This window comes from Amblyomma americanum, chromosome 10, assembly GCF_052857255.1.
Source record: "Amblyomma americanum isolate KBUSLIRL-KWMA chromosome 10, ASM5285725v1, whole genome shotgun sequence".
NCBI classification, from domain to species: domain Eukaryota; kingdom Metazoa; phylum Arthropoda; class Arachnida; order Ixodida; family Ixodidae; genus Amblyomma; species Amblyomma americanum.
Window position 1 is genome coordinate 123,147,981 of NC_135506.1, and position 24,931 is coordinate 123,172,911.

The window sequence follows — 24,931 nt, forward strand, 5'->3', positions numbered from 1 at the left end:
CCAGTTCCATCTTGTTTGCGAATCTTTTAATTATGCTGTCTTCGTAAATATGCTGTTTTCGTAAATATGCTGTTTACGTATATATCGTGTATTAAACATAACTTCATTTTCTGGTCAACTGCCGCCGCCGCTAGTCTATATTAACCCGTCATTCACGGAGCACCTCAGGTGCGACTAGTCTTCTCTTCACGAAATCGTCTCAAACGCGGACCACTGGTCAAGAAAATAGACCAAGGAGGAAGAAACTTTAGTAAAGCTTTTATTGTTTGCGAGAAAGGATTTGACTCAGTGGAAACCTCGGCAGTCATGCAGGCATTGCGGAACCAGGCTGTAGAAGCGTTATGTCAAAATACTGGACGGTATTTATTCATTATTTAATTACAAATCCTGCAGGTCCTTCTCGGGACGATGTAGGAGTGGATACAAGGTAGAAAACATTAAAATGGCGGATTGAACAAGAGAGACAGGTATATGCACAAATAAACGCTAAATAGAAATTTCATTATTACTGGTCTAAAGGTCTAAAAGTATCAAGCGGAGGTAACACCGACAGTGTCCACGCAGACTTCCGCCTCATTGCGAAGACAGCGTAAAGGTCTCCGCTGGGTGGACTTGCACGGCCTCTGGACTCTGTGTCCGCAGGCCCACGAAGAGAAGGCCGGTTGGAAAACAGCAAGCCAATACTCTGCAGTAGTCGACAGGGCAACAGCAGACGGAGGTGACTGGTGGCTGGTCTCGCCACAGCTGCCCCGGATGGAGGCGGCGAACAGGATACAGGCCACCCTTTCGCAGCAGGTGGCAGAGAGACGATTTGCACCGAACAGCAAGCCTACGTGGCTCCACTGGATCTGGAAAATTGCCGAAACGCTCTCGGCGTGCCTTTAACGTAAGTCACGGGAGGGGAAACGTCGACCGCAAGGGCCACGTGGCAGAATGCTTGACTCGCTAGCAAAACGTGTCGGGCGGCTGTGGAACTGCGATGTTCGAGAGAAAAAAGCTCTTAATTGGTCAAATGTTTAGAGGAATTCTCCAAAGTGGAGTAAATTTGTAATAAGGGAGTAATTACTCATTGGCGTTAAAGCCGAAAAATAAGAAATGTGGCTTACATCACTGACAACGGTGTTCCTTGTCGAAACTAAGTCCTTTCTGCCGCTGCTTCCTCTGCAAGCCATCGCGCTTTCCTTGCGGGATCACAACGGTGAAGCTATTTTCACACCCCTTACAGCAGTTAAATGCACAACAGCCCGGCATAACGCGAGCTCACAGCACAGAAAACAATAGGTGTTTCGTCCGCTGCGCCCAGGCTAGGTGAAAAACGGCGCGAACTGAAAAGAAAATCAGAAGCAAAAACAAAAGCGGTGCGCGTTTTCACGGGCAACAGCAGACAGACCAATCGGCGTGAGGCGAAACCCGACGTGCAGGCAATGTTTGCGGCCCGGCGGCCTCGGAGATGTGGAAGAAGCGAGGAGGTAAGATCGCGCGGCGGCGGTGAAGTTCTAAGTGCGGCGGAACTTTCAAATTATCAATGAATTGGTATCGTTGATGGCTCGGAAAAACGCATGATCACACGTTAAAGAACCCTGAAGGTGGTCCAGAGCAATCCCGAACCCTCCACTAGGGCGTCGCTTATACATGTAGCACAGATGTCTCTTCAAGATGTTAAACTCCAGAATTTGTTTACAAGTTCTGGCTGTGATAGTGTTCAAGCCTTGCTGAGGCCTGATGCAGGAAACATCTTGTAGTGGCGTAAGATGTCTGTTTCAATGAGAAGCTTAAGTTGTCTGTACATATAATGCTCAAATTGAAGTTATATCAAACGCGTTGGCACATTCGCCAATTTAAGTTAAAATACATGTCCAAGAAAGTGGTAATACAGAAGGCCGACATTTATTAAGTACGAATAATTTTACACTTACCTCTAACAAAGTCACTCGAAGGTGTAGTTTTAGTGTGTTAGTGTGTTGGAAACCCGTCTGTCCGCACGACATACCTGACAGAACCGCTTCACCTGTTTTCATGCAGGAGGCTTGGTGGTTTGCTTGTATTAGTAACCGATAACCATTGTACAGAGTCAGAATTCAGCTACAACTTTGTGGCCTGACTTCCACCGCACCACCAGAAAACAACGCAATGACTTCAACTACAATGCACACGGTAACTCACTAAGTGTTTCTGGTTGCCTGTAGAAGCATATCAGTCAGCGTGCAACAAAGGATGGCCACTGCTTCGCTTCAGTGGTAGGGATTGGTACTAAACGCGCGACGCTTCCCTCTGTGGCGGCAAGAACTAGTGCGCAGGTTCAGTGCACATCTCCCATATTTATGTTTTGTCTTGCACAGTTTCTGTCCTTCTATAGCTAACAATCATAAAGATATGTGGACAAAATTTTAGTTATTTCTATTCTGGCTCTTTCAGCGATGTACTCCTGTAGATTATGCATAAACATTACTTCCTTTCTCTTCCTTCTACAAGCACATCGCTTCGCACAAGAATTGGAACAAGTTCCTCGTCAAATGCCCTTTTCGAACTTTTTACAAGACGTCACGTAAAATCTGCAGCGTGTACAGCCACATACGGCGTGAACCAGACAGGCATGACATCCAGAAGGCGAAAGCCGCAGTGCTATAACCGCTCACCGATGTGATTTCGTGTGATATGTGGATGCCTGCATTAAGCACTGCAAAGATTATAAATATCTCGTGGCACACATGAAATGTCACATTGCCGAAGGGACCGACGTGAAGTGGCCATTTATGAACTCCAGCAAAGCATACAAAAACAAGGCTTCTTTTTCCTCACATCTTTCATGCTACCACGTAAAGGCCATCATCTCAGCTCCGCAACCGCAGGCTCGAACTGTGGTCACTGCAATTACTTCAGAAATGATCACAGAAAATGTTCAGTTTGCTGAGAACTTCTTGGACAACGAGTTTGAAGAAGCTCTAATTCCGAGCACTCATGACGGTCCCCCAGAGACTGCCAGGTAGCAGGCAGTGACGATGTTAGTGACGCTTTCGCTCATCTGCACCTGAGAGATTGCTGCCAGAGCGCCACATTCCGCTACTGTTTCGATGAAGACTTCCATTATTAAAGCGCGGCTCAAACATGTTGTGTGTAGGGAAGAAGTTGATAAGATAATCGACAAAGCATTTGAAGCAGATCATGTCTGAGCTGTGCACAGAGCATCGGGTGTTGTGTTCCGTAGCAAACGCACCCGTAACTTGCATTTCAAGAGACGCTTTCTCTTTTTGGAGCCCGTTAGAATACTATTTGGGAGAAACAAAAGAAATATGTATTCAACACTGCACTACGTGCCAGTATTGAAATTACTGGATACCGTGGTAGAAAATGAAGCTCTTCTTAAGCAGTGTGATGAACTCTTACCAAGCACCAACCGAGTAATGAAAGATTTCACAGATGGCACTGCTTTCAGATCTATTTTACTCTACAAGGATCATCCTAACGCGTTTAAGCTAATTCTTTCCCAGGAAGGTTTTCAAGTAGTAAACCTACTCGGTTCTGCGAAAAAGAAGCACAAACTGCTTTCAGTTTATTAAATTCTTGGAAATATTTATTCATGTAAGAGATACTCAACTGACTCCATCAAGTTCTGCTTGCTTTGCAGTGAGACTTACTTTTTAAACATTTTGATGAAGACAGAATATTTGCACCCCTGATTGATGATCTGAAAAAGCTCGAAGCAGGCACGGTCGTACCTGCAATGGGCACACGTCTGATTTCATTGGCACAGTGTGTGCTATCCTCGGTGACAAGCTTGGGTGTGATGGAATTGGTCGCTTTGTGGAAAACTTTAGCAATGCAACCCACATCTGCAGGTTTTGTTTGGCGGAAAGAAAAGACATCTTTTCTCTACTTGCATTGTCAAGTGTACTAGAGCTGAGAACACTAGAGAATTACATCAGTGCTGTCCTTACCTTAGATGCCGATAGCTCCTTAGGTGCAGAAACGGGAGTAAAGTTGAGGTGTTTGTTCAACAACCAGAAATATTTCGACCATTGTGCACCACGGCGTCCGCCTTGTCTGGCACACGACCTTTTTAAAGGCATAGTGTCGTTTGACCTTTTTTCTATATACAATATTTTCTCACGGTTTGTAAGTGGCTTTCTCTAGAGGATCGCAGTAACCGTATAAGTGGCTTTCCTCTTAAGCACAATGACTTCAGTGAGAGACTATCTGAAGTTCCTATAAAGAAATCAATTCGAGTAGTGACAGATTATCTGAGGTTCCTGTAAAGAAATCAATTCGAGGCCATTCATTTCAGCATTCGAAAAAAGTTCGTTTTCTTCCTCTCTTCCTAGTCGGGTCTGTTCAGTCTACAGAGAATGAGGTCTGGAAGCAAGTTCTGTTGCTGTCAGAAATTGTTGTTTTAGTTACTGCTCCAGCAGTTACAAGTGCAATGGTTATGAGGCTCCAAGATATCGTCGAAGATTACATGACGAGAAGAGCAGCTCTGTTCCCAAATATTCCATTGAGGCCAAAACAACACTATCTCCTTCATTATCCAATGCTTATTATGTAGTTTGGTCCCCTTCACAGATTGTGGAAAATGCGATGCACCAACAAACAAACCTACTTCAAGAAATGTACTAGAAACTGTCAAAATTTCAGGAATTTAATGTTGACTTTATCTCAGCGGCATCAACTTTTTCAAGCATACAAGAACACAAGAACCAGCACTGATCTTCTCTACAATGCATCTACTTTCATGATCAGCCTTTGCGGTCCTCAAATTCAGAACGAAGTTCGCAAAGTTGTTTCTAATGAAAGGGAAATTTTCTCAAAACAGCAAACAATTCGAGGTCTGTTGTATGAATGAAAAATGCTAATTGTAATATCACAACAGAACGGCGCACTCATGGTTGGGGAAATACAGCTGATCCTATCAAAAGATGCCCGGCATTTTTTTTGTGCACAAACTGTCAGCACATCGTGTGAACCTGGAATGCAGTATTTCAACACCTTAAGTAATGGCGGTCCCATCAAGTGCATTGAGCTTGGCAGCCTGCTTGACAACACACCATTAATTCAGCGCAACCTTGCCGGCTGCAGTTATCCTGTTTTTGTTTTTAAGCATGGATTTCTAGATGAAGTTTGAACTGGCTTTCAGATAGCTGCAATAAAGTTGCAACAACGCATTTCCAACTTGTTGCCAACCATGGACAAGGGGACTGCAGAGCTGATAGTCCAGAAGCTGCAACTATGTGGTGTAGAGTACCTGGAACGTTTGAAGTATGTGCTTGAGGAGGGCTTTTTAAAGCCCATAAATTGAAAGATTCTTCTTGAAAAGTTTCACTGAGCGGCTACGCCTACCCCACTAGTATCACTTTCTCCGAACAAAATTCAATCGCCTACAAGCGCACAGAGTGCAAGCTTTTCTACACCTTGGGAGGTTTCGCCACGACAACTTATTAAGGCTTGCCAAGAAGAGAAGCGTCCAGTAAAGAGAGACTTGAATGAAATGGTACTTGTGATTGACCATATTCTTGCCATAAACAGGATGCCAGGTCGCGAGATCTTGAGGGCCATTGCCGCTCAAATTGAGAACCATTACCCGAAGAATTATGAGGACACCCTAAATGGGGCAGTAATTGGCTCGGGTATTGAGACACTCTTGTGGAAACTTGAAAATTGTGTTAAGAACAAACGAAGGCCAAACTCTGAGCAGCCAGATCAGCTGGAACCAGACGGTGAGCTGGACTCGCTAGTCAAACGAGCGAAGATTCAGAGTCTTGTATGTGTGTGTGGCATGGCAGCCAAAGCTTCCATCTGACGAGACCACTGACACACACGAGAAATTAAAGACGAATTGCTGTCGCAGTTCAGCCATGCGTTTCTAGATGAGACCATGGTTGCCCAGCTCATGTTGGAGACTTATGCTTCACAAAGTCAGCTCATCAATGTATCGATTAATATTCGAGTCATTTAGTGAAGTTAGCCGTTTCTGTTTCAAGCAAGGCACCTGAACAACCACATAAACATCTTGCTAGGCTCAAATGTTGCACAGACTTTCGATGACCAACTTAGGATTGTTGGGCGTCAAGTTTTGTAGCGACAGCTACACTGGGCTACCAGTCGAGCATTTCGCGGTGTATGGGAGAGGACAGTTATGCGCATGCGCCGTTACCACAGCATCCGGCGAGGAGCAAGGTGCGGCATGCGGTTCGCCGTCGCCGAACGCCCACTCCACCGTCGAAGCCGAGTGTGACGTCACGCGGATGAGCAGTTTTGCGCATGCACCGATACCATAGTAAGCAGTGAGACGCCACAGATGAGCCGCGTTCTAACGTTGCCGCCTCGCCGCACACCGCTCTTGTATCATACCAGATATCAGTACTTGCCTGTTATCAACAGCCGACTGAGTGCAACATGCTCTATACTCCTCTTTCTTGTCAACTCCAGCCTCTCTCCCCACAGCCCTATAAATGTACCGACCACAATAAACCAGATTCATTGTTTCCTGAGTTCGTGCCGTTCGTCGTTCCGATACATGGTGTCAGAAGTGGGTAGGAACCCTCGTCCGCGAGCAGAAGGGCAGTCGCTACTACAACGCAAGAATGAACAGCATCAGACCGCCGGAGCAACTGCGCATCAACGGAGACGGCGGTTAGAGCTGGAGCATCTTCAAACAAATGTTTTCAAATTTTGTGTCAAGCAACTTCGTACACCGAAAAGCCAAGATCCACCGCAGTGAAAACAGCAAAGTTCCTCAGCTTGGCGGGTGAAGACGCTTTAGAAGTCTTGAATAATTTCACTTGTTTCGCGGTAGAAAGCAAAGAGGACTATGACACGGTGGTCGCCAAGTTCGAGTCGTACTGCGTCGAGCAGAAAAACGACGGGCATGAAAGACACATCCTCCGCACTACCCTCCAAGCTGAAGGGGAATCCGAGCAGTTTCTGCGGGACCTGAAGAAACAAGCTGGGCACTGCAACTTCGGCAACATGGTCGACGACATGGTGCGTGACCAAATCGTTTTTGGCACGAACTTCCCCAAGCTTCGGAACAAGCTGCTAATGGACAAAAAGCTGACGTTGGAAAAACCTGTCGCGCTATGCAAGACTGCACAGACTGCAGCCTGTCAAAACGAAGTTTGGAACACACAAAAGGACGAGACTGAAGTGGATGCGATTAGTTCGAGAAGGCAAACGACGAAAGTACCGAAGGGTCCACAACGGGATAACAGATGCCCTCGCTGTGGCCGAGTACACGCCCCAAACACTTGCCCGGCGTATGGGAAAACATGTCACACATGCCAGGGACTCAACCACTCCGCATCTTGTTGCAGATCAACAGGTGTAAACGAGATTCAGCAAGAAGACAACTTAGAAGTGCCAAACGTCGCTGTTGGAACCATCGACAACAACCGCGACTCGCGGGTCCAGGCGAAATTGGCGGCCGAGAAAGTTGTGTTCAAAGTTGACAGCGGCTCACAAGCAAACATCATACCCTTGTCAGTGTACCGTAAGCTGCAAATTGCTCCATTGATGACGACTGGCGCGACACTGCTCGAATAACGGTGGGCTCATCAAACATTGCTGCCTGCTTGCAACAAAAGTACTAGTGGGAGACTGTGATGTAATCGCTGACTTTTTCGTGGTAAAGAAGAACCACCAAGTGATACTGGGACTCGAGACAAACGATCGATGGGGCCTGATTCAACGAGCGGTAGAGGCAGTCGCGACCACAGCGGGAGAGGCAGCCCAGCAGTTTCCAGGGCTGTTCAAAGGAATTGGATGTCTTCAGCGAAAACACAGAATAACACTCCGCAAGGATGCCGTGCCTGTCGTCCGGCTGGCGCGAAAAGTGTCCTCGTCTCTTCAGCAGCCGCTGCGTGCCGATTTGGACAGAGTGAAACAAGATGGCATCGTACGCAAATTGAGCAACCCGGCCTACTGGGTAAGCCCATCAGTCATCGTGCGCAAAAAAGACGGCAAGCTGATAGTATGTCTTTACCCTAGGCAAACTAACCACAGCCTGCAGCGCGAACATTATCAGATGCCTCGTCGAGAGGACATTGAGGCGGAGTTGACAGGTGCAATTTTTTTTTCACATCTGGACGCGAATGCTGGGCTCCATCAAATTCCGTTAGATGAGGAACCGTCTAAAAAATGCACGTTTGCGAAGCCCTTTGGACGTTATCGTTTTCTGCGGCTCCCTATCGGCATTGCGTCGGCTAGCGAAGCGTTCCAGAAAGCCCTGAATGAGATATTTGATGACCTTCCAGGTGTGCGCGTGTACGTCGATAATGTACTCATTTGGGGCGCAACTAGGGCAGAACATGAAGAAAGGCTGCGAAGTGTTCCATCCGCGGCTGCAGGGGCAGGCTCAACGTTCAATGCGGCAAAATGCCAGTTCGGCGTTGAAGAAATCGAATTCTTGGGTGACAATATTAGCAGCAGGGACATAAGACCAAACCCTGCTCTAGTGAAGAGCCTTGTTGAAATGCCAAAACCCGAAGATAAACAAGCGGTGCAAAGAATTCTTGTCGATATAAACTACTTCAGTAAATACCTGCCAGCACTAGCTCAGCTAACAACTGCGTTGCGTTCCCTTATCGAGAAGGACGCGCTGTTCGTGGACACCTAAACACGAGAGGGACTGGAAGGAAATTTGCAAAGCATTGACCGAAGCACCGTTCTAGCACTATTTGACTCAACCACAGGAACGAAAGTGACATCAGACGCAGTACAAGCTGGCGTGGGCTCAGCCCAGCTGTAGCGTCAGGGTGCCGCCTTCAGGCTGGTGGCACATATGTCAGGTGTCTTGACAGAAACCTAACACCAATATTCGCAAATCGAGAAAGAAGCACTTGCTCTTGTCTATGGATGCGAGAAATTTCATCACTTTGTGTACGGCCGTCTGGTTTTTCTTGGAAAGTGACCACCGGCCTCTAATAGATATCGCGAAAAACGCAATTCGGGATATGCCGCGCAGAGTTCAGCGTTTCTTTTTGCGACTACTAAAGTACAACTACACACTATCATACATACCTGGCAAACAGATGGACATCGCCGATATGCTGTCAACGCCGCCGACCCCTGAGGACGCCGCCACGGTGGACACGGATGACGTTGAAGTGCACAGCGTACGCCATCAAGATACTGTCGGTAACCGTGAGTGAAAGAATAATGACGCGCCATCTGCGCGAGACTTCGGCAGATAATTATCTGCAAGGTGTTACAAAATGCATTTCGACAGGAACGCCCACGGAAGGATGCATAAAGTCTGTTGCGTTGCAGCTGTCAGCAGTAAACGGCATACTCACGAAAGGCACTAAAGCGATAATTCCCACAAGCATGCGTGCTGAGACATTAAAGCGGGTTCATGCAGGTTATCTTGTTATCGCTAAGAGCAAAGCAGGAGCGTTTACTGGCCCGGGAGCAATTCCGACGTAGAAGCATGGAACTAGAAATGTGAAATCTGCAAAAAGTACGCTTAGAATCAGCCCGTAGAACCACTAATGCTTCGTTCAACACCGACCCAAGCCGGGCAGCGACTTGGTGTTGATATGTTTCAGTACGGAGGAAAGTATTATTTGTGCGCTTAAGACGCGATGTCAAACTTTCGATACGTCGAGAAGTTGCCCGATCTCAGTGCGTGTACTGTAATTGAATGACTTGGCGCAATGTTCTCAAGAGATTGCATACCGTCAGTAGTTTGCACCGATAGCGGACTGCAATTTTCTTCCCGCGACTTTGAACGCTTTTCGAAACTGTACGAGTTTAAGCCCGTGACATCCAGCCCACAATTTCCGTGCTCCAATAGACTTGCGGAAAAGGGCGTTCAGGTGATCAAATGGATTCTTAAGACGACAAGCTAAGGAAATGAGGAATTTTGGTTACGTGTATTGTATTAAATTACAGAACAAGTCTGTTGGAAGACGGCCGGTCGCCTGGAGAGCTGCTTCAAGGAAGGAGCCTTCGCGCCCCCTTGCCGGACTTCCGCCCGCAGCCGATCATCCAGGTCAGCAAGCGCAAGCAGCCACGACACTCCTGCCGGAACCTGCCACACCTTGAAAAAGGTGATTCGTGCGCATAAGAGGATCCTCATGGGCAAGAAAAGGTTATCGCACAGGCCGGACCGCGGTCCTACCTAGTTCAAGCCGATGAAACCGTTCTGTGGCGTAACCGGCCACACTTGCTGGCGACTGGGGAGCGATTAGCTTCATGCTCATCGGATGACGGCAACTCCGCTGAGAACCAACGAACTGAAACCCAGCATGTCCCATTGTGGCCACAGGGTCCCGCGGCCACTGGTGCGATGGCACAGCCTCCACTGCCGAGGCGGTCCACGTGACACACAAGGCCGCCCATGCGGTTAGCCTACAACATGCACTTTCAACAAATTACCAATGGCCAATAACGAACATTAAAAGGGGGGAATGTATCATATCAGGTATCGGTACTTGCCTGTTATGAACAACCGGTTGAGCGCAGTGAGCTTCATTCCCCTCTTCCTTGTCAACTCCTACCTTCTCTCCTCACGGCCCTATAAATGTACGGACCCCAATAAACCAGATTCACTGTTTCTTGAGTTCGTGCGGTTTTTCGTTCCGATACAGCTCTATCACCCGAACCTCGCTTCCCATGCGCAGCTTTGCGGCGGAGATGTAGTGGGCGTCTGTATCACAACGTTTGACATGCATGCAGAGAAGGAGATTCCAGCCTCTGGTAAACGGCGGTCTAGACAAGAGAAGATTAACTCTTCAGGTCCTGAGGCTGTCGCCTGGCACTTGGCTTGAACCAAATAATATTAAGAACGCTGGAGTCTGTGCTAACGCGAAACAAGGTATCACCGCCGTCAGACATCTCTCTTCGATTGCAGTGAATGGTGAGGCCTCCTGTGTTCTAGAGAGCGGCATTCTCATCCAAGGAATCTACGTGGCGCCGGGAACATCTGTTTAGCTGACTATTGATGTGGAAAGCCACATGTATACTACCCTACGGCACAGTTTCACAGCTGTGTGTGATTTTGGGTGATTTAAACAGGAAATGGGACTCTCTTAATCAGTGTACGAAAGAATAATAAATTAGCTTCGGGCGCTCACGCCCATACAACACAGTGAGGAACTACTATAGACCTTGTATACGAAAGTGACTCTGCCAAATCGAAATACTATATAGATAAAAATTGAGTCCGCTGCATGCTACTTCGCAGATCATCTGGCAGTCTTCGTCTCTGCCAAGCGAAATCAACAAAAGATGTGGTACCTAATGTCTCACATTGCTAAACATACAGTGAACAAAACAAGCTCAGGCAGGGAAACGTACCTCTCACTACGTAAAACTGTCATAGCCGAGCTAAGCGACTGCCAATTTTTTCGATAAGCACACATCCAAGTAAAAAAAAATGCGTGAATTCATGTCTTCAAGAAACAGAAGCTGCCAAAACGAACAGTAGGTCAATCGCAGGTGAACACGAAACCATGCCACAATCTTCTCGTGATCTTCAGAGAAGACAAAGAGCTGTTGTACAACCTAGCAGAGGTAAGAAATCGCAAAAGTAGCCTGCAACATTTCCCTGCAGTCGCCTTACGTTAATGCACAATGTGAAGTCTCCCATTAATTTATAGCTCCCAATAACCAAGTCACCAAAGCCTTTTATGACAGTAGCGCAGTGAATGCTTTATTATCATGTCTCCGGCATTGTACTTAGATTGCAGAGAATTCTGAAAGGCTTATTTCACCTTGCCCATAAACGAAAGTTTGTCCTCAAAGCTAGCGGACTTGCTGCGGTGCGTTTTAGCGTACGACGCAATGGTAACATATATTAAGTGAATTCGCGTGTGTGTTGAGGACTTAATGAAACATTTCTCTGTTATTACATGCTAGTGACCGATCCTAACAATAATGCACACGTGAATTGTTTTTTCATATAAGGAGGCGGCCAGCGACGATGCTTTCGGGATGATAGCACGCGACTGTATTATGAACGGTAATTTTTTGGTACTTTGGAAATTTCTATTTGAACAACTGTGAGAAAAACGCAGGCGCTTTCTTTTCTGCTGGATTGTACAGCAAAGTGGACATTATGACCTCATATGGACCAATAATTACGCGATTAATCAGCTAAAATTAGCTAAGAAACTTTAATATTTCTGCTTTAAAGGGCAATGTTATATTGCAAAATTTCTCTGTAAACGTCGAAGGTTTCGCTTATTCTCAAATTTTGTTACTTGGCCATGTATTTCGAAGCCTCGAAGGAAAGCTTGTTCAATTGGCTTGCCACTTTACATAACTCTACAATGCCGTCACTGTGTATGCTATTGCCGCCGAAATCTAGTTAGCTTATACATCATCAAATGCACTAACTGCGCCTGTATTTGATGCAGTCATTGGAAGTGCGAGAAGCGATGTTTTATAAATATGCAATGACGAAAAGCCGACTCTACGAGCTTTGATAGGCATATTTTTGACGGCCGATATCTCGAATGATAGTGCCGGTTGACAACATGTAAAAACAGCTGATATTCTAAGTCGACGACCATCAATTGTGCAAAATAACATACTTTTCCTCTAAGATCATAAATAGAGAGGTAAGTCACAGTTATGTAACTACAGATACATTTGAGGTACCTAATGTCTGCCTTGCTGTGCAATCTCGCTCAGAAGACCACACCGACGTAACTAAGTATTTAAAACAAATATCTGCAAAAGTGACAAAAATCGCCTATTATATAAAACAACAATGAGAAATAAAAATTGTATCTGTCCACTCTTTTTCTGCTGCATTTCACACACACTTAATGTAATGGAATCGAGGTACGGCGTTCAGGCTATTTTTTTTTGTTGGAGAAGGGTGCGTCCTGCCTTCGCAAATTGTTGTAGCAAGAGGTAAGGCGGAAGAGACCTAACGTTTCGATAAAGCACGTTTCACCTTGTTTTATCCGTTCAATCCTCGTACATACAGCTACATGTACTGTCGGCGCTATAAGAGTTCCTCACTTGTGGAGATGAAAGACGATCTCAAGGTCTTTAATATGTGGTAGTAAACGTATGTGATCACTGAGAAACAAGGCGCTGAAATGACTTACTAGCGTACTAGAGACTTCAGTTTCCAGTGGTACCTGTATTACTGAAAACCTCGCTAACACATGCCCCTCGTAAACAGCGTGATTTTAGCAGCATATTGTGCGCTTTCCGCCTAGCAGTACCTGTGACTCATGCTTAAGTACGGTTTTTGATAAAACGAACCTTGCTGCTTTATCGTTATGGCGAGCTTCCCAAGATGGTTTGAGGAGGAAAGTGACGCCTCACAACGTTAGAGTTTTATTTCTGGCTGCGAACAGGTAAGATTATTTTGTTTTCTACCTAGCTTTTACCACTAAGAACGTAGCGGATCATACATGACAGCTGAGGTTTTTACACATCTAAGTTTATTTTGCCCTCGTCTGAGTGGTTTTGCAAGTATCGAACGTATATATTTTTTGTCTTTCAACTATAAAAATTAAGTTTTTGCGCCTTGTCGTTAGTCATAGCTCGCGGCTCTTTGTTTGAGGGTTATTGCAGGTATTAATCCTGCAAGAGGAACAAAGATGTAGAAGACTGACGGGAAGACTGCCTACTACCAACAGTGGCTTCACTCGTAACGGCAATAAAGGACTATGGGTTTTAGATATTGCGGTTCTGTTGTTTGTGTTGTAGCTCATTTTTTTATTGCATTGATAAATGTTGGGCTCCAAAATAATTTTAGAGCTATAGGAGACTGCTGATTTTACTTTCATTTTAATAAAGTGTTCAATCATATCAAGCTGCTTGGCTTTTGGTTTTCAGGCAATCCTATAACGATGAAAATCAGTGTGTTGTGCAAACGTTTTATATTTAAATATTGTTAATTTAGCTGCAGGCAACTTTCCCTGAGCAGCTTATTATGAAATCTCATACTTTCATTAGTATGAACGATGTAAAAATCGTATTTGTATATTAATGTGCTCTTATGCTTGTACATAAACCGCATTTAGTTCGGGGGGAAAAAAACTTTCAAATAAAGGAACAACAACCAGAAAAAGGAGCTTTGCAGGAATTTCGAATATATTTTCTGCAAAACAAAAACAAAATTGTGTAAATTAACAAGGCAGCCAGAAACAGACAACTGAACTCAGTTTACATTCGCAGATTTTCTGTGCATGATAGAAAAGAAATATTGTAAAATAACAGATTAACTGAAAGCAGAAAAGTGAACTTAACAGATATTTTACAAGCTTTCAGTAAATAATCACAACGAAAAATTTGAAAATCACACTTACTTCAAAACAAAAAAATGAAACTTCACACAAATTTGACAGGGATTTTCAGTAAAAATTTAAAAAAGTAGCATTGTACAATGATCCAAGAACTGGAAAACAAGAAACAGAACTGTAGAGGCATTTTCTGGCAGGACCATTGCCAAAAAAATGTCCCTTTTTTGAAAATATTTTTTACAGTGCATATATATTTCTACCAGTTGCCATATTTACCTATTGTTTAGAACCTCTTAGTTGAGTTTCCTATTCCGACTGCGCCAGTTGCAGTTGTGACTTGACTTCGCCAGTTGCGATCTCCTTCACGTAGCGATGAGAGGGAACACCTTGTTGATGAAAATAGGGTTTCATGATGACCCGGTGGTTCTAAGTCGCAAACATTCACGTTACTTGAAGAAAGGAGAAGGTTAACTATTTATTTACAATATAAATAAAAGAAGAAACGAGCCAGTTGAAAACTATTTACAACATGACTAAACCGTTCATAAGACCAATTCAGCCCCGACTCAACCCAGAGCGCTTACTTTTAGCCCCCTGTTCCCGCCCTTAGCCGGGACAGACACCAATAAGGTAACAAGCGACCCTCGTCAGCAATAAATGGTTATGGAAAGGAAAATAAAGTTTCCGAAACTTATCACAGATTGTGGAAATATTATAGACTAAACAATGGTCCGGGAAAAGAAATTCAAACCTTTGCAATTCCCTCGACCCGCGAGACAAACGTATGACGAAGGAATGCTCACTCAAGCCGGTCGGTTCTTCACAGAAAAAAAAGAATACAGTCGTGAAGGGTAGAATGCGCTCCATGGTCACTTCATCCTACCCAGACGTATCTGCTGCATTCCCGCAGTCTCGGCGACCCCTTGACGACACACACATGTCGACAGCTGTACCTGCTTAAGTTTCTTCAAGACGGGTTATGCCCTTGACGGCGAGAAGAAAACAGACATCCGCTGCAAGAAGGGGAGGCAGGGACGAGACGGGTCTCTGTTGGGGACATGCTGATCACAGTACAGTCAACTCCTCTAGGCCCTCAATGCTCTCTTTTAGCGCCGCACACCACAACTTTAGATCAGCTTCTGCTGCTTGGAGTCCCAATCGGGTGTCCCTCTGAGGCTGACTCCACAGCTGCGGCATTCCTTGTGAACGCAAGGCAGTACTTCATGAGTCTCTATCGAACCATCTTAGCCTTAACGCTTCTTAGAGACTACAAATGCATTTTGGCCGCCTAGGAGAGAAGGTAGATGATCGATCCCTTCTCCAGCGGCTCTGCAAGCGATATGAGTCGAAGGCTTACTTGGCACTCAATACTTTCAGTTATTTTGGCCTTAATGTCCGAAGGCAAAGGAAACGGTTGAAACTCCCCTAGTCTTTTCCGACCCTCGACTGTAAGGTGACAATTCCCCATGTGAGCGCAAAGCACAGCTCTTCTTGGGCAGCAACGCGTTCCCTTGTACTTGAACACTTGGAAACACAGTATGCCTGCCATCTTCAAATCTTCATGGATGGTTCTGTGGACAAGGTCAAACAAGCTAGCGCAGCGGCTTTTTACATTTCTTCTTTGAACTGTAAGTGCTCCGTACGCTTTACTGCTGTCGTATCCTCCGCAACGGCTGAAAGTGTTGCTATTGAGGTGGCTTTACGGAAGTTAGGGTCTTGTCCGGTTCCACCTGCTGTCATCCTGATTCAAAATCTGCCCTTCAGAGGTTAAAGCGCGGATTCCCTACTGACGCCTTGTCTAAAAGCTTTCTGCGCTTGTTTCCGAATCTGCACAGCAGAGGCTTTACTCTATATTTCCAATGGGTGCCCTCTCACATAGGAGTCTACAGTAATGAGGTGGCAGACAATCTCGCCCATAAAGCGCTCTCAAGGATTGCATCAAAAAAAGTATCTCAAGATTGGAAAAGTCTCTACAGGAAAAAGGGGCTGCATCATTTCAGTACCCTGTGGAGTGCGCTCCACAAGCCATGTGTGACCAAGGGACTTAGAACATCTCAGGTGACTCTATTACATCGAATTCGCACGGCCTCTGCTCGCACTCCTGCCTGGATGCATAAGACGGGCATAGCATCGTCTCCGCTTTGTTCTTTACGTGGTGTGTGCGGGGATATCAAACATTAAATTATGTACTGCCCAGAGTACAACGCGGAGAGCTATGTGATGTTCGCTTCCTTCAAGAAGACAAGAACCCGTTGCAGTGCAGTTGAGGACATTGTCTACCCGAGTGGAAACCAGACATGCAGAAGGGAGGCTGCACGACTTCTTTTAACATTTCTGCAGGACACGGTTCTTGCTTCTAAATGGTTACAGAAGGAACTCACTATGGCCTACTGTGATTGAATGTGCGCGTAGATGGTGTCTTCCGGAGTAGACTACGTTATACTGTGAGTGAATGTGTGTATGGATTGTGGCACTACATTGGCCTAGGTTCTAATTTGACTGAATATGTGCATAGATGGTGAATTCTGGAGTGGACTGTGATGTGGACTGCGTGGATTGATTGAGTGCATAGATGGTGACTTCGGGAGAGAATGTTTGCTATTATAAGAGACTGCGCGCATAGCGGGGTGGATTCGACAGGCTTTAGGGCATTGTTAATATAGAAGGGATGCTGCAGTGGAGCAACTGACGGCAGATAAAGCAGGGCTAACCCCACCTGTAGCATTCGGCACCTCAACTCAACAACTCAACTCGCGAACGCAAGACCCATTGGCGCCAGGGAAAGTTCATTGAGCTTCACATTGTTCCACATCAGAGGAAAGCCAAGCACTCCACCACACATGTGATCATGTGCCGAGATAGCCTCTCTCTCGCTGGCCTACCGTTGGTGCCGCTTGTAGCTTCAGATTCCACCGCTGATCACCAGTTTTCATGGGGCACAAGCTAGTTTAAACCCCTGGCTCCATATGGTAGGTAGCGTGTCTGAATCTTTGGGCTGAGGAAAGACTGAAGCTTGAACTTTGAGAAAAAGAAAACAAGCCGGTTTAATTGAACTTTTACGAAAATTAGTTACACATTTAAGAAAGAGCGAACAGTCAAATGATTAGAGTCAATGCGTCGAGCCACTGGATGAGCCTTGTCGCCAGGGCCCCAGAGCGTTCTTTCTCCCTCAGCACGCTCGTTAAATGCCCTAAGATTCCGACCCTTCAGCAGGCGGTGGCCTATCCCACACGAGGCACAATTATCCATGATGGGAACGTATCAAAGATGCACAGCACAGTAGCAAGCGGAGTAAGTCGTTGCAGATTCAACCCGTGCGAACGGGCGAGGAGAAATCACAACTCCGCTGCTATTTCACAGTGTAGCAGTGCTGCGGACCTCAACTGCTGCGAGCTGTCTACAGTGTCGCCGGCTCCTGATGGTAAGGGCAATTACTTCACAGCGCTGTTTCTTCATTCCCCGGAAGGGGCGCCCTTGGTTCTAGCCGTCGTCGGTCGCTGTTCCAAGGCGTTCTTCGCCAGGAGCAGTCGGAGTTAAGGTCATTCGCACCGAGCGCAGCGTGAGAAAATTCTGCAGGCTCTTTCTCAGCGAGGCACCCTTTTTTTTTGGGGGGGGGGGTTGTCGGCTGGTCAAGTGTCGTGTCGTAAGCTGAGCCACGACAATATATATATGATACGAGCCAACACCACATAAACTAAAGAGCAAAGAGAAGTTTCTAACATTTTTTTTATTTTTCCTTCTATATTTGTCCTGTTGATAAACAGAGAATATTAATAAATATTTTGTCGCCTAAAATATTTATTAGAAAGTCGTAGAAAAACCACATTCCTCCTGTGCTAACTGAATCCACGACCTCCGAATTACGCGTCCGGTGCTCTACCAACTGCAAAGCTGCGAACAGCTGTAAAGTCTTCAGTTTTCGAGGCTATTATGTTCACGTGTGACCTAACTTTGAGAGAAAATATACGTGGTGTGACAGCGAACATTTTCAAAAATTCCTGTCAATATTGGATATATTTTAGCAAAAAAAAACGGTATATGATCACACTTTCTTTTTGGTGGACACAATATGCTGCAACTCTCCTCTAATTGTTCAGGTAATTAATAAAGGCACGCAAATTAACTTTTTAATTATTGTAGCTGGGGGATTAGTCCCAATTGGCAGTTTTATACCGTGAACAACACGACGTCATGTCAGTTTCTGAAACGAAGAAAATCTCAATTTCTAGAGCCGGCCAGTGCGAAAAAATCCGACCCTTTTTCCCGCACGCGACCGAAACTGAGCGTACGAGGAGCGCCGGAAGAATGGCGTATGCGAAGCGTCCGCTGGTGACGCGTCGCAATAAATGCAGCGCCCAGCTCGAAACGCGTGTGCTAACTTTTCTCGCTAGAGAACCTCGGCGATCACCTAATACCGCGGCATGCGTTATCGACTGCTTCGTAGCTGGGGGTAAGAAAAATTGTAGTCATCGTCTGCTAGGCGGCCGTCGCTTTTGAGAACACTGATAGGCACACCTGGCCCTCTGGCTGTCTGGTAAGCGGCGGAAAGAGTTCTTTACTCATTTTGTCCTCACTAGCTTCGTGAAAGTGATAAAGGTACTCTTCTCTGACAATGTGCAGGTAACTGTATAACGTTAAATAGAGCCGGTATATCGGCATGAATTGTATTGTTTCCGTCAAGCGTCTATTTCTTTTATGCGGTGTCGGCTTGACGGCTACAATAAATGAGAATGACTTCGCAGATAAAAAAGATTCTTGCTGAAAACATTGAAATTTTAGCAAAAAGGTGCTCCGTACCGTCTGGCTCAATACAGTTTCCGTGTGCTGGATTATACACGTCCTGTGCTGTAAGAAGAGCTAGTTCATAATTAGAAAACCTTGTCTGCAGATGTTTAGCACTTTGCGCTTGTGTAAAATACTGAAATGAATGAAATTTGTACCTTTTATGGAATTAGTCGCTTGCAGCTCCACTTGGACACTCCAGGAAGTGACTTGTATATGGGATGAAAAGAAGCCCTTTTCACATCACGGGTTCAAAATGCTTGCCGTTCATTGTTATGAAGGGTAGAATACGGTACTTGATGGAATTCACAGCAGAAATGAGCATCTCTCGGATAATCTTTTCAAGTGATATCATGATACGCTCTTCCACGTCTTCGAGATTCGCTGGCTCCGCATCGAAAACTTTGTCCTTAGCATATCACCAGAGGAAGGTATCAAGTGGTGACAAATCGCGCTATCTAGGTAGCCACGCTGTTCACACCCACCCAATCCATTGGTTGGTAAAGGTGCTCACTAGGAATTGCACCGCGGAACGAAAATAAATGTTGCGGGGCTCCGTGATGCTAACACCACATTTTATTCAACCTGGCCAGTGGTAGCTCTGGGACAAATTCAGAGACGGCGCCTTTTAGGACGCAGTTGGTGTACTTTTCCTCAGTCAGGTTTCCGTCGATGAAGTAAGGACAGACAATACAGCCGTCACAAATGACACACCAAACATTCCCTGACCATATGACGTGCTGCTAGTGCTGGCGTAGCCAATGTTATTTCTTGTCGCACCAATGTTGCGCATTGTGCAAGTTTACACTGGAGTCCCTGCCATATTGGGCCTATCTGTCCAAAGCACTTCGTGCGGAAACTCAGGGTATTCATCAGATTTAATTAAGCACCCGTTGCAAAAATGGAGCCTTTTGTGAAAGTCATTCGCAGTCAATTCCTGGTGAAGACACACATGATAAGGGTGGTATCTGTGTCTTGATAGTGACCTCCAAACTGATGCCGGGCTGGCTCTGTCGCGTTGGCGATTTTTCTGACACTTGCTTCTGGAATGACACAAACGATAGCGAGGACATCAATGTCCAAATCATCACTTCCTTTTCTGAACATGAGCTGATCCAGTAGACTTAAATTGATTAAATATCGATGTCACATATACTAAGGAGCCTAAATTAAATTTTAAAGAAAAGAGGTGTGAAGAAGACGACGTGGATTAACCGAAGAATAAAGAAGAGGAAGAAGAAGCATTCGGTGAGGTGGAGAGTGATGATTCGTGGAGAAGAGAAGATGAAGGCGACGACAAAGCTTACGTGTACTTATGCGAAGGCTATAAAAGGGCGAGTGAGATCGAGGCACGGGGGGGAACAGCAGAGAAGCGGAGGCTCCGGCGGGTCAGGGACACTTTGGCTGGAAGAGAGCGCCGCCGGCTACTGCTCCGGTGAGCTCGCATTCCACGGCTTCGCATCGTGGACTTCCTGCCATGCCTGAGATCTTTCCGGGGAGTCAACGGAGAATGCCACCACCTGCTACGGCCAGGGGTGTCTCCAGCACTGTTGCCACCCATTCGGGTGGTGCCCCCAACGCCAACAACACAAGCATCGCCTCCACGGGCGCTTGGACCGGGAGCTTGTACGACACAGCCAGCGACGCCGCCAGTGACGCCAGCCGAAGCACGTCGAACGCCGCCAGCAACGCCAGCCCAAGCACGCCGAACGCCGCCTCGACGCCGGCTACGGGAGCCATACAATGCCGCAGCCGCACCGAACCAACCGTGAGCACGAACGCCGACCATGAGTAGTGGAACGCTAGTAGTAGACACTGGTAGTAGTATGCCCAGGTCGTGTGTATTTATAGCCTTTGTGTGTTGTGTTAGTTTTGTTAGATTTGTGTTCTAGTGTGTGTGTCACGTAGCGTGTATTAAATGTGCGTTTGTGTGGGTACACCCGTCGTCTAGTCCATTCTTTCGGTCCGAGTGTTCTCCGGAGAGATTCGTGACAATCGATACGAACGTGGCACGACTAGGCACGCGGCGACCACGATGTTGTACAAGATACAGTCTGGTTGCCAGCTCCGCGTATATTTGCGCGCTCACATAAGCGATCACAAAGTCCACCTTCTAGGCAGTGAAGAATAGAGTTGCGCTGGGCGCGCCCATTCCCAAATTCGCACAATGCGGCGTCACGTTTTGATTCTAGGCAGCAATTCCAAGCATTCAAGTACTTTTAAACACTATCACTGAAATGGCCTTGCCACAGGCGCACCTTCAAGACAAGAACCTGAAATGCAAACGACTGCGCTCTATTGGGAACATGAAGCTAACACGCGTGAACTGCGTTTTTATGGAGGCAGAACGCTAAGGCGCAAGTGTGCTGTGCGATGTCAGTGCACGTTAAAGATCCCCAGGCGGTCGAAATTATTCCGTAGCCCACCACTACGGCAACTCTTTCTTCCTTTCTTCTGTCACTCCCTCCTTTATCCCTTCTCTTACGACGCGGTTCAGGTGTCCAACATACTGCGCCATTTCTTTCCCCGAAAACCTATTATTATTATTATTATTATTATTATTATTATTATTATTATTATTATTATTATTATTATTATTATTATTATTATTATTATTATTATTTTTATTATTAAGCTAACACAAGCTCACGTAAACGCAAGAACAACCACCCGATAGCACACAGCCAGTGCCGCGCAAGGTCTCCTTGCCACGCTGACAAAGCTTTTCTTTTACGGATGTGGTTCCTGATGCCCAGCGATCATAGGTAAACAGATAAACCCAGTGAGTAAATCAATTCGTGATGACACACACACACACGCACACACTGAAACGCCTGCACATGCGCCCATTAGGGCGCTCGGTATCGACGTTCCCGTAGCTGACGATGACTATAATTTTTCTTACTCCGAGCGACGAAGCAGTCGATAACGCCGCCCACCGTCTAAGCTGAGAGCCGAGGTTCTCTAGCTAGGGAAGTTAGCGCACGCGTTTCGAATTCGGCGAAGCATTCATTACGACACGTCACCAGCGGACGCTTCCCTTACGCCGTACTTCCGGCGTTCCTCGTGCGCTCAGTTTCGGTCGCGTGCGGGAAAAAGTGTCGGATTTTTTCGCGCTGTAGGGCTCTAGAAATTGAGTTTTTCTTTGTTTCAAAAACTCATATGCAATCGTCTTGTTTACGGCATAAACTCCCAATTGGGACTAAACACCCACCTACGATAAATAAAAAAATAATTAGTGCGGTTTGGTAAATCGCCTGAATAATTAGAGGGGTTTTGCAGCATCTTGTGTCCGCTGGGGCAGAGTGTGATCCTACACCTATTTTTTTGCTTTATAGGGGGAGGTAATGAAGCGAAAAGAAAGTTGAAGTGCGATTGCCGCGTGACGAAGACGACGCTGCTGCTGGCGGACCTGTGTTCTGGTTCGTGTGTTCTTGTGCTCCGGTTATCACCAGTGTGCTCGATGTTTGTAGCTTCAGCGACGAATTCGGCTACTGTGGTAGGAGGATTGCGGACGAGGCCTCCAAAGATGTCATTCCGGATACCCCTCATCAAGGCCCGCACCTTCTTCTCTTCAGTAGCCCAAGGGTCAGCTCGGGCACTCAGACGCTGTACGTCTTCGAGGAAACTTCTCACGCTCTCGGTGGGAGCCTGGATACGAGCGTAGAGCAGATCTTCAGCATACTGTCGCCGATGCTGGTTTGCGATTGTACGTATCAGTTCGCTCTTGCATATCTCCCATGATGTTAGCGACGCCTCGTGGTTCTCGAACCAATATTTCGCTATGGCATCCAAGAAGAAGTACAGTTTCTGCAGATATTGGTCGGGTGTCCACCCATTTTTTCGAGCTACCCGTTCATAGTGCTAGACCCATTCTTCAACATCATCAAGTCCATCTCCACGGAACGGAGTGACAGATCTTGGGGCGACAGGCCCGTAGAGGATCCTCGGCGCAATCGCGGGGTCGGTTTGCTGTAACTGGGACGGCATGGTGGCGTTGGTCGTCCTAGATGTCTTCGATCCCGCGGGCAAGAGTCCGAATTCCAGCGCTTGGACTTGCTGCCGTCGGCTAGCGCGAGTCACTTTCTCCCGAGGGCTCCAGGAATACCCGACGGCCGGGACTTACTACCGGGCTCGAATTGCGAGGCGGGGTGTGTGGCATTAGATGCGCACCCAGCACCTCCACCAAATGTCACGGCTTGCTTGACGTAGAGGCCGGCGGCGAGCACAGCTGGTGATAGCCGGAGCACAAGAAGACAAGAACCAGAACACAGGTCCGCCAGCAGCACCGTCGTCTTCGGCACGCGGCAATCGCACTTCAACTTGCACTTCGCTACAATATTCAATCTAATAAATTCGGGAATTTTTTAAAGTGATCGCTGAAACACCCGGTATATAGCGAAGTGCAGGCTTCGTTAAAGAAAGCACATTTATATGACTCGACGTTTCGATCGGAGGAGCTATTTTTTTCAGGAGTCAGCTTTGCAGAATGAAGAAACGGTAAAAAGATTCGCTGCATTATACAGTTTTATCTCATATATTTTATATAGATTAATTATATCAATATATATATATATATATATATATATATATATATATATATATATATATATATATATATATATATATATATATATATATATATATATATATATATATATATATATATATATATATATATAAATGTTACGAACGTAGGTTGCGTTGGCTCCGCAGAATAAAGATTTAAGAGAAGTGGGCACTTCTACAAAGTCACTTTTCTTTATCAACGTTTCGACCGCGGTGCGGTCTTCAGGATAGTAGTGATCTCGCGTCAGATGGACGTTTTAAGTTTGTGAGCTCAAGAGGAGGGAGAAAGGAGTGCAACACGCAAATAGCTACAGCAGTTTAAAAAATTGAAAAAAATAAAAAAATAAAGATGGGGGTGCAGGGAGCAGACAGGGACAATATTGGGGGAGGAAGCAAAAAAATAGAAATAAACGAAAAAAAGGGGGGAAAACTAGTATAGTAAGAAAGGGTGGGGTACAAAAGGAGATGGCGAAATGAGAGAAAGGGAGAGGAAGACGGTGCGCGGGACATGGGCAGCACGGCAACCACAGGCGTACGAAAGCAAAACGTGCAAACAAAACACACAAACATAATGCACAAACACAAAGGGCGCCGCTCCAGATGCGTGGCCAAAGAAGAGCCGCTGCGCAAATGACACTGGCAGTGAAGAACAGGCCAAACCGGGCGCCTTTTGAGGGTCTCACTAATTTCCGGTGAGCCGAGGGCTAGAACGTTAAGAAAGGAGTGGGCTACGTTAACGAGCACATGTGTAAGAACTTACTCACGGGGTCTGGGTTTCACTGAACGGTGCACCCCTCTCCCTGGGCGGGTCGTTGAACCGACCTCGCCGGTAATTCTTGTTTGTAGGGGAGGAGGGCTGGGCTAGCTGTGTGCAAAGATTTCAAATTGTCGGAAAATGTAAGGAAAGAACGTCAAAAGCTTATCAATACTGCACGAGGCAGGATAGTGTAAGTAAGGCGGGGTATGATTGCCTGGGATATACACTAGGAGTTATAAAAGGTATATCTGAGTTAGCTAATTAACGAGAAGTGTAGTATTATTTTGTTTGGGGGTCGTGAATAAAAGAAAGGGTACCAGGCTTTTTGTTAAGACCTTCATGAATAGTATTAAACTTGTGGATAAAATAGGATTCACGTTGTTCCCGTTCTCGCCTGTTTTTGAAGCCCCCTTGAATAATTGTTACTTTTAGTTGGTCAAATGGTTGTCCTTCTGTGTTTACATGCTTGGATAGGGGAAGGTTTGGGAGAGACTTGACATGTGCGCGGTGATTGTTAAATCGAATGCGGAATGCAGTGTTTGTCTGTCCTATGTATTGCTGGTTACACACAGTGCATTCAAGAACGTAAATAATGCTTGATGAGTCGCAGTCAAAGTTACCGTTG